Here is a 12,991-nt window from a genome sequence, read left to right as displayed (position 1 = left end):
CTGGATCAACAGAGTTAGTGTTGTAAGGTAAATCTAGCCTTGGAAGGAAAATTGGCCATCAATAAATATTAACCTTAATGATTGCCAGGTAAGTTAAAAGTCTGGCCAGTTCTGCCTATCTTCCTTTCCAATTGACCTGCCTCTCATGGAAACAATCCTTAAGCTCTTTATAGACTTAGGCAAGACTGCACAAATCACCCAGGTCATTAGACCTGGATATCGATGTTAAGGCTAAGAGCTGAACTATAGCAACACATGTAATTACCTGCTGTTTATTGCTGGAGGATCATAAATCTCTAAGCAATTGCACTGTTTCCATCGAGATGTCAAAGCTGTGAAGAGAAGTTGGGAAAGCCAGTTGGCTCCTATCTGTGGAAGGCAGCTAGTATTCCATCAAGAAAATTAGCTAGTTCTTATAATTAGCAACAAAAGCAGGCAAACAGACTTAAATGAGCTAGGCTGGAAGGAAGAGGGGAGAGAAGGTTTTCATGAAGAACTTTCATTAAGACGAAGGGACGCTGGTCCGATACCTGCTAAGTTTACTGTGCCTGCCATCATGATGCCATAGACCAGATGTCTTCATGAACAGTAATGATGTTCCAAGGTTACAGTGTCGGCAGGACTGGTTTCTTTAGAGGTGTTTCTCCTCAACTTGAAGACGGTCATCATCTTGCTATGTCCTCACATGGTTTTTCTCTATGTGCCTGTATACTGGATGTCTCCGTGTGCCTGCATCCCTGTTTTCTCTGTTTCTGCATCCCTGCTGTCTCTGTGCCCACATTCATGATGTCTGTGTGCCTGCATCCCAGATGTCTCCGTGTTTCTGCATCCCTGCTGTCTCTGTGTGCCTGCACCCTAGATGTCCTCTGTGTTCCTGCAACCCTGATGTCTCTCTGTGCCTGCATTCCTGATGTCTTGTGCCTGCATCCCAAATGTCTCCATGTGCCAGCATCCTGGACATCTCTGTGTGTTCTGATTACCTTTTTGATCTCTCTCTCTCTCTCTTAATCTTATTAAGTAAGATTACTTACTTAATTCTAGTAAGACTGGAATAAGGGAGTGTCTTAAGGAATTCATTTTTATGTACTTTCTTCAAAGTCCCAACACAATCATGTTGGGTGTTAGGGCTCCCAACATGAATTTTTGAGGGATAAGAACCCAACCCATAAACCTGGTGGTGGTTTTAATCCCAGCACTCTGAAGGCAGAGGCAGACAGATCTCTGTGAGTTTGAGGACAGCCTGCTCTACAGAGTGAGTTCCAGGACAACAAGGACTACACAAAGAAACCCTATCTCAAACAAACAAACAAACAAACAAACAAACAAACAAGCAGAATTCAACCCATAGGGCTCTCTAGTGAATTCCTCCATCAGCTGCCTGAGAGTTGACTGCTAGTGATTCTACTCTCTGCAACTTCACTGTTCTTGGCCAGTCAGGCCCATCTTGCTTGGGAGGTTATTCACCCTCCAGTAGTTCTCAAACAACGCTGCCTAGTACAGCGATCTTATCTTGAGGTGAGCCAGACACTCTGATATTCTCCAAGTTCCTGAGCTCACTGTGGGATTGGGCTAAGATTGGATCCTAGATAGAAAGCATATCTTTTTTTGTATATTTGTTCTGTTTTTTTGAGACAAGGTTTCTCTGTGGAGCCCAGACTGTCCAGTAAATACCATTTATCTGCTTCAACTCCTGCCTCCAGGGTTCTGACTTGGCGTCTCTGGGTAATGGACTACAGTAGCCAAGTAAACCCTTTCCTCCCCAAGTTGCTTTTTGGTCCATGGTGTATCGCAGCAACAGAAAGCAAACTAGAACAGGATACAAAACTAATTCTTTTTCTAGTTTCAACTATATCATTAGTTTTTTTTCTTTGTTTTAGTGAATAAGAGAATTCAACTTTCTGAGTATTAAAGTAGCAGTAGATAAATTATGAAGGTAAATATTAATTAAAAGTAATTCAGTGTGGTAGTCTGAATGTAAAGACCCCATAGACTCATAGGCAGCGACATTATTGAAGGTGTGGGTGGCCTTGTTGGAATAGATGTGGCTTTGGAAGAAGTGTGTTCCTGAGGGTTGGGCTTTGAGGTTTCAGAAGCTCAAGCCAAGTCTAGAGGCTCACTGTGCCTTCCTGATATCTGCATCTCCAGATGTGGAACTCTCAGCTGCCTCTCCAGCACCTTGTCTGCCTGTGTGCCGCCATTCTTTCCACCATGCTGATAATGGACTAAACCTCCGAACTTTAAGTCAGTCCTAATTAAATATTGGCACAGACACAGAGCCTGAGATAGGATGTAGGTGTGCACTATTTGATTCATTGGGCTAGTGTCTCAATAAAGGAGAGGAGAAGGAAAGAGAGGGAAGGAGATGCAGCAGCAGAAGAAGCCGAGTAAAGACATGCTTTCATGTGCGTGGTGGCGCACGCCTTTAATCCCAGCACTTAGGAGGCAGAGGCAGATCTCTGTAAGTTTGAGGCCAGCCTAGTTTACAAGAGCTAGTTCCAGGACAGGCTCCAAAGCTACAGAGAAAGTCAATCCCCCCCCAAAAAAGGCCATCATACCAAAATCAATTTACATATTCAATGCAATCCCAATCAAAATATGCACAGTATTCATTCCAGAAATCGAAAAATGCATTCTAAAATCCATGTGGTGGCTGGAGAGATGGCTCAGGGGTTAAGAGCATTGACTGCTCTTCCAAAGGTCCTGAGTTCAATTTCCAGCAACCACATCATGTCTCACTACCATCTACAATGAGATTTAGTGCCCTCTTCTGGCCTGCAGGCATACATGCAGGCAAAACACTTTTACATAATAAATAAATCTAAAAAAAAATAAAGTAAAATTCATGTGGAACCTGCAAAAATCCTTGGATAACCAAGGCAATCCTGAACAAAAGGAATAATAACTCGTTCCCTGGTAACTAAGCATTCAATATATAGCCAATGGGGGCCATTCTCATTCAAATCTCTACAGAAGTTATGCCACTTGGGCTGACAATGCTCCCCACAGGAACCACAGACTAACAAAAACCCCAGTTCCAGGCATAAGCAATCTCCTTTTGAGTGATTGGTCAGACAGATGAGTCCAAGGAACTCCCAAGACAACATAGATCATAGCCGTTGCCCTTAGTTGCCTCTCAGAGGTTGAGGGTAAGCCCCTATTGTGGAATACAGTGGAGACTTAGGACACAGGACTCTGATATTAGAGATGGATCTAACCTGAAAGCCTTATGGTATGATCTGGCTTCGAGCTGTGTTCCTACTTCTTAGCATTGCTTTGGCTATTTGTGATCTTTTATGGCTCCACGTGAATTATTGTATTATCTTTTTTCCAGATCTGTGAAATATGATATTGGTGTTTTGTTACATCTGTAGATTAATTTTGGTATTATTATAGCCATTTCCAAATGTGATTCTGCAGATTCAGGGACCTGGAAGGTCTTTCCGTTGTCTCGTGTCTTCTGTGACTTCCCCATCAGTGCTTTCAAGTTTCCACTGTAAAGGGCTGTATCAATCAGGGTCATTCAGAGTTAGATCTGAATCAAAGGTGTACCTTTCTGCCTCCAAAGTCTAGACCAGAGGTGGATTCTCCCACTTCAAATCAAGCAGAAAACCTCTCACAGGTGTGCCCTCCATGTCTGGATTGTAGTTCATGCCAGATGTGGACAAGTTGACAACTAAGAAGAGCCACCACTGAGATGGGTAGGTAGGTTTACTCCTAGGGACTTTCCTGGGAACTGTTATGAATGAGATTATTCCATATGAAGCCCTAGAATCTCAGGACAGAGAGTGAAAAGTGACACTATGGTCATATCTGGTGGCCTCTGTTCCGTATGCTCCAGAGAATGGCCTATGGCCCTTACTTTTGGTTTTGAATGAGTGAGTTTATTAAGTATGTATCATGTCAAAGTAAAAGAATAAATAGCAAGTGATACATGACAGGTAGATAGGAAAATAGATTGATGGATAGTCAAACATCACTAAATTGGGGGCTCAAACATCCAGCAGAAGTAGACTGGGAACACCCTGTTTAGGCCATCAGGTACAGTTGCTAATCCAGAAAGTGTCCCAGGAGAATTGTGTCCCCTCAGCTGAGGCTTCCAAGAAACAGTGTAACTAGCAAGAGAGAGAGATGATGTCATTGAATTGGGCATTCACAACGTCTAGCCAAAGCATGCTGGGAAAGCCAAGGAAGTCAGCTGGGTTTCCCAGTCTAACTTTCTCTGCTTGGATGAGCTTCCCATTCCCGCTCAGGCTCTTTCGTATCATGGGATAAACAATAGAAACAGTACTGGGAATGGCTCGCCTAGTTATTCTCAAAAACATGATTTTTCACTCTGGCTGTTTTGCCACAGCTGGTGAGGCCATCTTACCTGCTGCAGAGAGACCTTGGGGCACGCTTTGAGACAAATTTGCTTGGGTCTGAAAGGAGGCAGAATGCAGAGAACACAGCCTTGCTTGCAGAGTGATGTTCTCAGTGTGCTAAAACAGTTTACGGCAGTTAACCAAGATAGCTCACATTGCACTCTATCCTTGAACCTGTCCTTGCCTTTCTGTTCCTCCAGCCAGGGTCTCCGAGTATCAATAACTTTCTCCTGGACAAAAATTCATCACAGTGTCGGGTGGTGGTGGCTCACACCTTTAACCCCAGCACTCGGAGGCAGAGGCAGGTGCATTTCTGTGAGTTCAAGGCCAGCCTGGTGTATAAAGTGAGTTCCAGGACAGCCGGAGCTACACAGAGAAACCTTGCCTTGGAAAACAAACAGACAAACAAACAAAAGTTTATCCCAGAACTTTTTCTATGCCTCAGTTTCTCAAGAGTGCCTTTTTGTAATGCTGTCAAGAGTATATTTTAATCTGGCTTAAAACATTTACTATATTGATCTATTTTCTGTTTCTATTTTTTTTTAAACTTTTTTAAATATTTATTTATTATGTATACAATATTCTGTCTGCGTGTTTGCCTAAAGAAGAGGGCACCAGGCCTCATTACAGATGGTTGTGAGCCACCATGTGGTTGCTGGGAATTGAACTCAGGACCTTTGGAAGAGCAGGCAACGCTCTGAACCACTGAGCCATCTCTCCAGCCCCTATTTTCTGTTTCTAAAACAAAAGACTTATGTGATGGTTCATACTTACTGTCAGCCTGACAGGATCTAGAGAAGCGAAGCTCAACCTTCCTGATGCTGACCTTTAATACAGTTTCTCATGCTGTGGTGACCCCAACCACAAAATTGTTTTGTTACTACTTTATAACTGTAATTTTGCTTCTGTTATGAATCTCTTTTTGTTGTTGTTGTTGTTGTTGTTGTTGTTGTTGTTGTTTTGTTTTGTTTTTTTCGAGACCAGGTTTCTCCTTAGCTTTGGTGCCTGTCCTGGAACTAGCTCTTGTAGTTGGCCTGCCTCTGCCTCCTGAGTGCTGGGATTGAAGGTGTGTGCCACCACTGCCCGTCTGTTATGAACCTTAATGTAAATACTTGATATGCAGATGGTCTCAGGTGACCCCTGTGACAACATTGTTCAGCTCCCCTCTGGGGGTCAGGACCACAGGTTGAGAACCTGAAAACTGACCTAGAACCACCTAAATGACAAGCCTTTGAGCACACTGAAGGAGGGATTATCTAGAGTAAGTTAACCAAACTGGGAAGACCACCCTAAACAGGGGTGAGACCATTCTGTGAAAAGGAAAAGGTGAGTTGAACATTCCCAGCTTCCTGACTGGGTGTGACGTGAGCCACAGCCTCAAGCCTGCTGCTACGAATCCCCTGTCATGATGAACCGTGAGCCAAAATAAACCATCCTCGCTCAGGTTACTTTTGTCAGTACACAACAACAGAAAAGCAACTAAGACAGTGTGCTCCAGTTCTGAAGGATGAAAGTTCAAGACTGAGCTGGTCAGTGGTGGCACAGGCCTTTAATACCAGCACTTGGGAGGCAGAGACAGGAGGATCTCTGTGAGTTCGAGGCCAGCCTGGTCTACTGGTCTACAGCGTGAGTTCCAGGACAGCCGGGACTACACGGAGAAACTGTCTCAAAACACAAGCAAGCAAGCAAACAAACAAACAAAAAAGGAAGGAAGAAACAAAGAAGAAAAGAAAATTTAAGATTAAGAGATTGGTCAGCCCCATCAAGTTCCCATGTAAAAATCTCAAGGCTTTACCACACAAAGGAGAAGGTCAGGTTCCTTTTGTCTCTAAAACATACTTAATTCAATTCATCAGACTCTTAGTGAGGGAAAATGTTGAGAACATTTCTTTTATGTGCAGCTAAGCCAGGCTTGTTCCAACCCACCATCCCATCTACGTCAATAAACCTTGTCAATAAACCTTATCAAATTTTCCACTTCAACTGTGCTGACTCATGCTAGGAGCTCAAGGACTTATGTGTCAGCTGTTCCGGCCATGAAAGAAATTTCTCAGAATGATCATAAATGCTTATCATCTCTCATATAACTCTACGTCTTGACTTCCTGGGAGTGGTTTGCATGAAAGTTTATGGGTCAGAGTTTCATTTGATGTCATAGTCAGATGTCATCCGGGGCTCAAATTATTTACTTTTCTAGAGGTTCTGCCAAAGGTTTATCCCGTAACTGCCAGGTTGGTTCCTCCCCATCTGGGCTTCTCATCTCCAGAAACGCCTTGAGTCACTGGATAGCATAGAAGGTGGCTTTGTCCAGAATGGGCACTCCAGGAGGTCGGAGAGGAACACCAGGGTTTTTATGGCCCGGCTTTGAAAGGTAAAGCATTGCCTCTGCCCTAGTCTACTGATCACGGATCACACAGACCAGCCACGCTTCAAACAGAGGCTGGCTACCCAGGGTAGGGATACCATGATTGGCAACCACTTCTTTCCTTCATATCTTCATTTATTTTCTTTTTGTTCTTTACTTTACTTTACTGGTTTTATTTCTTGCTGTTTTTTTGAGATGGGAATCTCTCTATGCTTCCTAAGCTGGACTTGAACTTCTAGCAATTCTCTTTTGTCTCTTCCTCTTAAGTGGATGGAACAACAGATGTGTACTTACATATAATGTGTATCTTTCTATACAACCACAGGAGACAAAAGGAACCAGGGACTGGGATGTATGCCTGCAAAGATAACAGTTTAGAATCTGAGGCAAAAGGATTATTTGAATTTGGGAGTTTGAGACCAGCTAGGGCAATAAAGAGAGCCTCCTGTTACTGTAAGCTTAAAGGGGAGGGGGGAGAAGGAAAAGAAACATAAGATCATGAATATTGTGGCTTGAATATGAATTGTCCCTACCATCACTCTTGTAGGTTAATTCCTCGTTGAGGCAGTACTGGGATGTGAGCCCTAAGCCACCGGACAGATGGGTTAAGGCTATGCATAGCTTAGTTCTCACCTGCCAGAGACTAGATCAGTTACCTGCACTTTGGCTGCTTATAAAGTATGGTTGCTCCTGGGGTTTTGCCTCTTTGCCTGTGGCTTCCTTTCTGTCTTCTACCATGAAGTTGTCACTAGAAGCCAACCAGGTGTGGATACAGATCTCAGGCTTTCCAGCTTCTAGAACCCATGAGCCAGGAGGAATCTCTTTATCAACTGCCAAGTCTCAAGTATTCTCTTATAGTAATAGAAAGTGGCCTAAAGGAATACTCAGACATTAGTAGATCTTAGGGTATGCCATGTGTACGTGTGTATGTGCACAGTGCACTATGTCTATGCGTATGTGTATGTGTGCGTATGTATGTATGTGTATGTGTGTGTGTTTGTGTGTGCATGCACACACTCCCAGGGCATTGTGCATGCTAGGCACATGTGCTGGCACTGAGTTACATCCTCAGCCCTATAATACTTTTTTTTTTTTTTGAGCCAGGGTTTTACTACTCCTCAAACTCCTGTCTCAGCTTCCCCAGTGTTAGGATTATATGCATATGCTTAGTGATGCCTTTGAAAGATTTCCTCTAAAACCCTAAATTTTGGAAATCATTAATCCATCCCAAAAAGAAGAAGAAATTTCAGATCCAGCAGCAGCAGCAATATAGCTTAATCAATAATATAATTTAATCAGAACAATTTCACAGTTAGAAGAATAGTTCTATGTTAGAGCACCTGTCCAGCATACACAGTGCCCTGGTTCCAATCTCCAGTACCACAGTAACATAAAATAAAATGGTTTACCTAAGACATTTCAATGGGCTCCCAGGGTAAAAGCCCCCAGCCTTGCACAATATCTCCTGGACCCATGTCAAATCCCTGCATCCTTGTACAATAAATAGGTCTGCTTTGAGATCCCTTCATGTACATAATTAGGTGATGTGTGTTGTTAGTGCACTCATACTAGTTTCGTTTGTCTTTTTCAGACAGAGTCTCACTGCACTTCTAACTTGAACTCACAAAAATCCTCCTGCCTCAGCTGGGATTACAGGCAGAAACTACCAAGCCTAGCTTAATACTCTTTAAAAATTCCCCAAATTCTTGCTTCTGTTGTATTCAACGTATTTATCAGTGATTTGGAATGAAGAAATAATATCAAACTATTAAAGACTCAGAACTTGGAGGAAGAATTAAAATATTAGATTATCTCAGTATGTTTTAGGGATTTCTGGGATAGAATAAATCAAATCAGACATGGAATGGCTTGTCATGTCCAGTGATTGGTCCTGCAAACGTGCCTGGGATGACTTGGGAATAAAGAAGAGATAGGAATATATGCAGAAAAGCTGGGATTGGGTGGACTGTACTTGTTCTGGTGGAGGGCACCTACTATTCAACCTGGAAACTCAGCAGCTAGTATGCTCAGCACAAAGAGGTGGGTTAGCTAGTCTCAGTGTGAGGACTCTGGAGGAGAGCCATCCTAGGCTGTAAACATCTGGGAGGAGGAAGCTGAGACTCACATTTTCTGCATACATGGTCAACATCCACATGGACCAGTAGAAGACTTTGCCATTCCCATGACTCTGGGGAACGGGTTTCCTGACATGGCTGTGCTCCTGTCAGTAACACAATTCACTCAGGACTTCCTCTGCTCCCCACAGCTTATGCTGGATTTGCATAATGAATTCTTTGTCCTCTAAATTGACAGCCCGCCTATCCCTCCCTCTAGGAAGCTGATCTGCCCACTTGTCGCTAATGACTCATTTGACCTGCTCCTCCAACTCTCCTGTTCTTCCTACCCCTGGGCAAGACAAGGACGGTCTTCAGTAATTGGAAAAGGAAATCAAGGGGACCTAGGCAATAAAAATCTGAATGGAAAAGGAAGGAAGGAAGGAAGGAAGGAAGGAAGGAAGGAAGGAAGGAAGGAAGGAAGGAAGGAAGGAAGGGCGGGCGGTGCACTCATCTGGGGGTCCAGGGTCCCTCAGTTTTTCTTTCTCTTTTTTTCTTTTTCTTTTCTTTTTCTCCCCTCACCATAAAAGGCCCCTTTGCCCTCAGCCATGGTTTTGTCCTTTGAGTACCTGAAGGCGCATCATGATGACTCATGGCAATCATCTTTTTTTAGAGGGAAAATGGACACAAAGTATGTCATCAAAAGGAAAACAGACTTGGAGCACTTGCGAAACTATATAGTTATTGTTAGTTCCCGCTGCAGGGGCCAGGCTGCCTCAGCTGCCAAGGTGGTTACCTCAGCACCTGTTGCCAGGTGCCTTCCCACCATCCACTATGAGACATGTGCACCCCTTAAAAGTGTCTATCAGTCACGGTACTCTCTCCTGCTCCTGTCTCTCGTCTGTTCCCTCTGTCTGTCTCCCTCTCCCCTGATAGCCTCTTGCACTAACTCAGCTGTGCATGGCGCGTTCTCCTAGTGGCATTCCTTGGCAGTGCCCAGTGAAGGTACCCACTTCACCTCGTCTTATCCTTTCACTTATCCGGAGTCCTGGGGTCCATGTGCTTGAGTTTCTCTCTTGTGTATACCCCGAAGGGAAATTACTTGGCTAGAGAGTGGAAACATCTTAGACATTAATGATGATACCAGACAATTCTCCAAAGTTACACCAGGTTATATTCCTACCAGCAATGTTAAGTGTCCCATGCCCTAGAGCTGTATCAGTGCTGGGCCTTGTCAGAGCAATGGGATTGCTTATTCTTTTCACTAGTGAGAATAGTAAAGCAGCCATTCTCCAACTGTCCCCCTCTCTTATTTCCTTTTTGGTGATGGAGGCAGGACTCAGGCCTGTTGCCACATTCAAAAATCTACAGTCAATGTGATGAGAACTAACCTGCTGAATGTCAAATAAAGTTGGAGAACTGTCTTCAGAGAAAAAGAAGAAAAAAAAGAAGAAGAAGAAGAAGAAGAAGAAGAAGAAGAAGAAGAAGAGGAGGAGGAGGAGGAGGAGGAGGAGGAGGAGGAGGAGGAGGAGGAGGAGGAGGAGGAGGAGGGGAGGAGGAGGAGGAGGAGGAGGAGGAGGGGAGGAGGAGGAGGAGGAGGAGGAGGGGAGGAGGAGGAGAAGGAGAAGAAGAAGAAGCAGCAGCAGCAGCAGCAGCTTTGGGCCAGTGAGAAGGCTTGGTGGATAAGGGCACTTGCCATGATGCAAGTCTAAAGACCTGGGTTCAATCCCCAGAACCCACATAAAGGTCAATGGAGAAAATTGCCTCCATCATTTTGTCTGTGCTTTGTAGCCTATATTAGCCTCCATCAGGAACATACATAATAATAATTATAACATAGACAAGAGCTGGGCAGTGGTGGTGAACACCTTTAATCCCAGCACTTGGGAAGCAAAGACAGGCAGATCTCTGTGAATTCAAGGCCAACCTGGTCTACAGAAGCTAGTTCCAGGACAGGCTCCAAAGCTACAGAGAAACCCTGTCTCGAAAAACCAAAAAATAAAAAATTAAAAAAAAGGGAGAAAGAGATTGAGCTCATGATGAGGAGAAGACCATTGGGTCTTGAACTAGAGATTACTCATGTTATATTCTGGAAAAATTTTGTCTCTGTCCTGAACATTTTGAAATAGGCTGCATTAAGAAAGAATGAGATAGCTCAGTGGTTAAGAGCACTGGCTGCTCTTCCAGAGGACCCATGTTTAATATCCAACACCCACATGGCAGCTCACAACTGACTGTAATTCCAGTTCCAGAGGATCTGACACCTTTACACCAATGCACATAAAATAAATTTAAATAAATTTTAAAGAAATAAAGAAGAGACTAATTACTTTGGCAGAGTAATTTCAAGGCAGCATGGCATTCAGACTGTTGAATGATTCATTTTTATTTATTTTTTAAAATTTTTTTTTTCTGAGATGAGAATTTCGAGCAGAAAGTGGAACAGAAAGATTTGAAAAATGTGCAGTTTGGCCATGAAAGGTGAGTTTAAATTTGTAGACAACAAACCGGTTCAGATGCAGCTGCTTGCTATAGTGCTAAAGAAATCAGTGCTGTGAACTTTGCCCTGGGACAAAGGAAAATGGTTTTGACAGCAAGACCACACCTGCTCGTGGCTGCAGGGTGTGTAAAACTAAACACTCACTTGGAAGACATTACTTTATAATAGTCTCCTGGTACGTGGAAAAGGCCATCTGGGAAGTATCTTTCTGGCTGCAGCTGTATACCTCCGAAGCCTCTGTGGCTGTACTCCAAGATAGCCCAGTTAGTACTTGAGAACCCAGTAAGAACTTGGTGTTTACCACTTGTTGTTGGTTTTGAGGTTTACAGATTACAGAAATTGCAGAATTATGAAGAACTCAACCTGAACTTTTAAGGACTAGCTAGGAGCATCAGGGATATGCAAATTAAAACTGCTTTGAAGCCAGGTATGGTGGCACACACTGAGGACAGAGAGGCTGGCAGACCTCTGTGAATTGTAGACCAGCCTTGTCTTGAAACATGGTGAGTTCCAAGCCAGGACAACACAGAAAGATATTGTCTCAAAAGAACGAAATAAAAAACCCCAAAAATCTCACTTTGAAATTTCATCTTAACCCAGTTAGAATGACCGAGATAATAAAACAAAAGACAGATCATGCCGGAGAGGATGTAGGAAGGGTGTGGAGTCTTAAACCTGTTGCCACACCCATTGTGCCCTCGAATGTCCCAGTTGTCAAACGTGGAGCTCTAGGATTTAATGCTTGCTCTGCCAAGTCTTGGGCTTGGTCTTACTTTGATCCAGGCCCTCATTACTCTCCAGTTCCAGTTTTGGAACTGGGATGCTCACTCTCTACTACTGTGTATTGGAACGACATAATTTTCTTTGTGAACTAACTGAGGCTCACAGGATATTTTGTCTGTTTTGGTTGGTTGGTTTTGGGGACTTTGTTGTTGGTTGCTTGTTTTTTTTGTTTGTTTTGGTTTTGGTTTTTCTTTCTTTTTAATTGATATTTATTGAGCTCTACATTTTTCTCTGCTCCCCTCCATATCTCTCCTCTCCCCCCTTCAATCTTCCCCCAAGGTCCCTATGTTCCCAGTTTACTCAGGAGATCTTGTCTTTTTATACTTTCTACTTACCATGTAGATTATATCTATATAAGTTTCTCTTAGTGTCTGCATTGTTGTCTAAGTTCTCTGGGATTGTGGTTTGTAGGCTGGCTTTCTTTGCTTTATGTTTAAAAACCATCTGTGAGTGAGTACATGTGATAATTGTCTTTCTGTGTCTGGGTCACCTCACTCAAAATAATGTTTTCTAGAAAATTTTCCTGCAAAATTGAAGCTGTTAATATTTTTTTCTGCTGTGTATACTCTATTGTGTAGATGTACCATATTTTCCTTATCCATTTGTCAACTGAGGGGCATTTAGGTTGTTTCTAGGTTCTGGCTGTGACAAACAAAGCTGCTATGAACATAGTTGAGCACATGTCCTTGTGGAATGATTGAGCATCCTTTGGATATGTACTCAAAAGTGTTATTGCTGGGTCTCGAGGAAAGTTGTTTCCTAATTTTTTGAGAAATCGCCATACTGATTTCCAAAGGGACTGTACCAGTTTTAACTCCCACCTTGGTGGGCTGGCGGTGAGTGGTTATCTTCCCCGACTATGCAGTGTATGTGGCCCCTCTTTGCCCAGTTCAATTGCCCAGGTTTTTTCTCTCTCTCTTTCTCTTTC

Source organism: Alexandromys fortis, unplaced genomic scaffold (genome assembly GCF_014885135.2).
Source record: "Alexandromys fortis isolate MF-2015 unplaced genomic scaffold, M_Fortis_MF-2015_v1.1 scaffold_6, whole genome shotgun sequence".
NCBI classification, from domain to species: domain Eukaryota; kingdom Metazoa; phylum Chordata; class Mammalia; order Rodentia; family Cricetidae; genus Alexandromys; species Alexandromys fortis.
The sequence above is the reverse complement of the archived record's forward strand: the minus strand, read 5'-3'. Positions refer to the sequence as shown.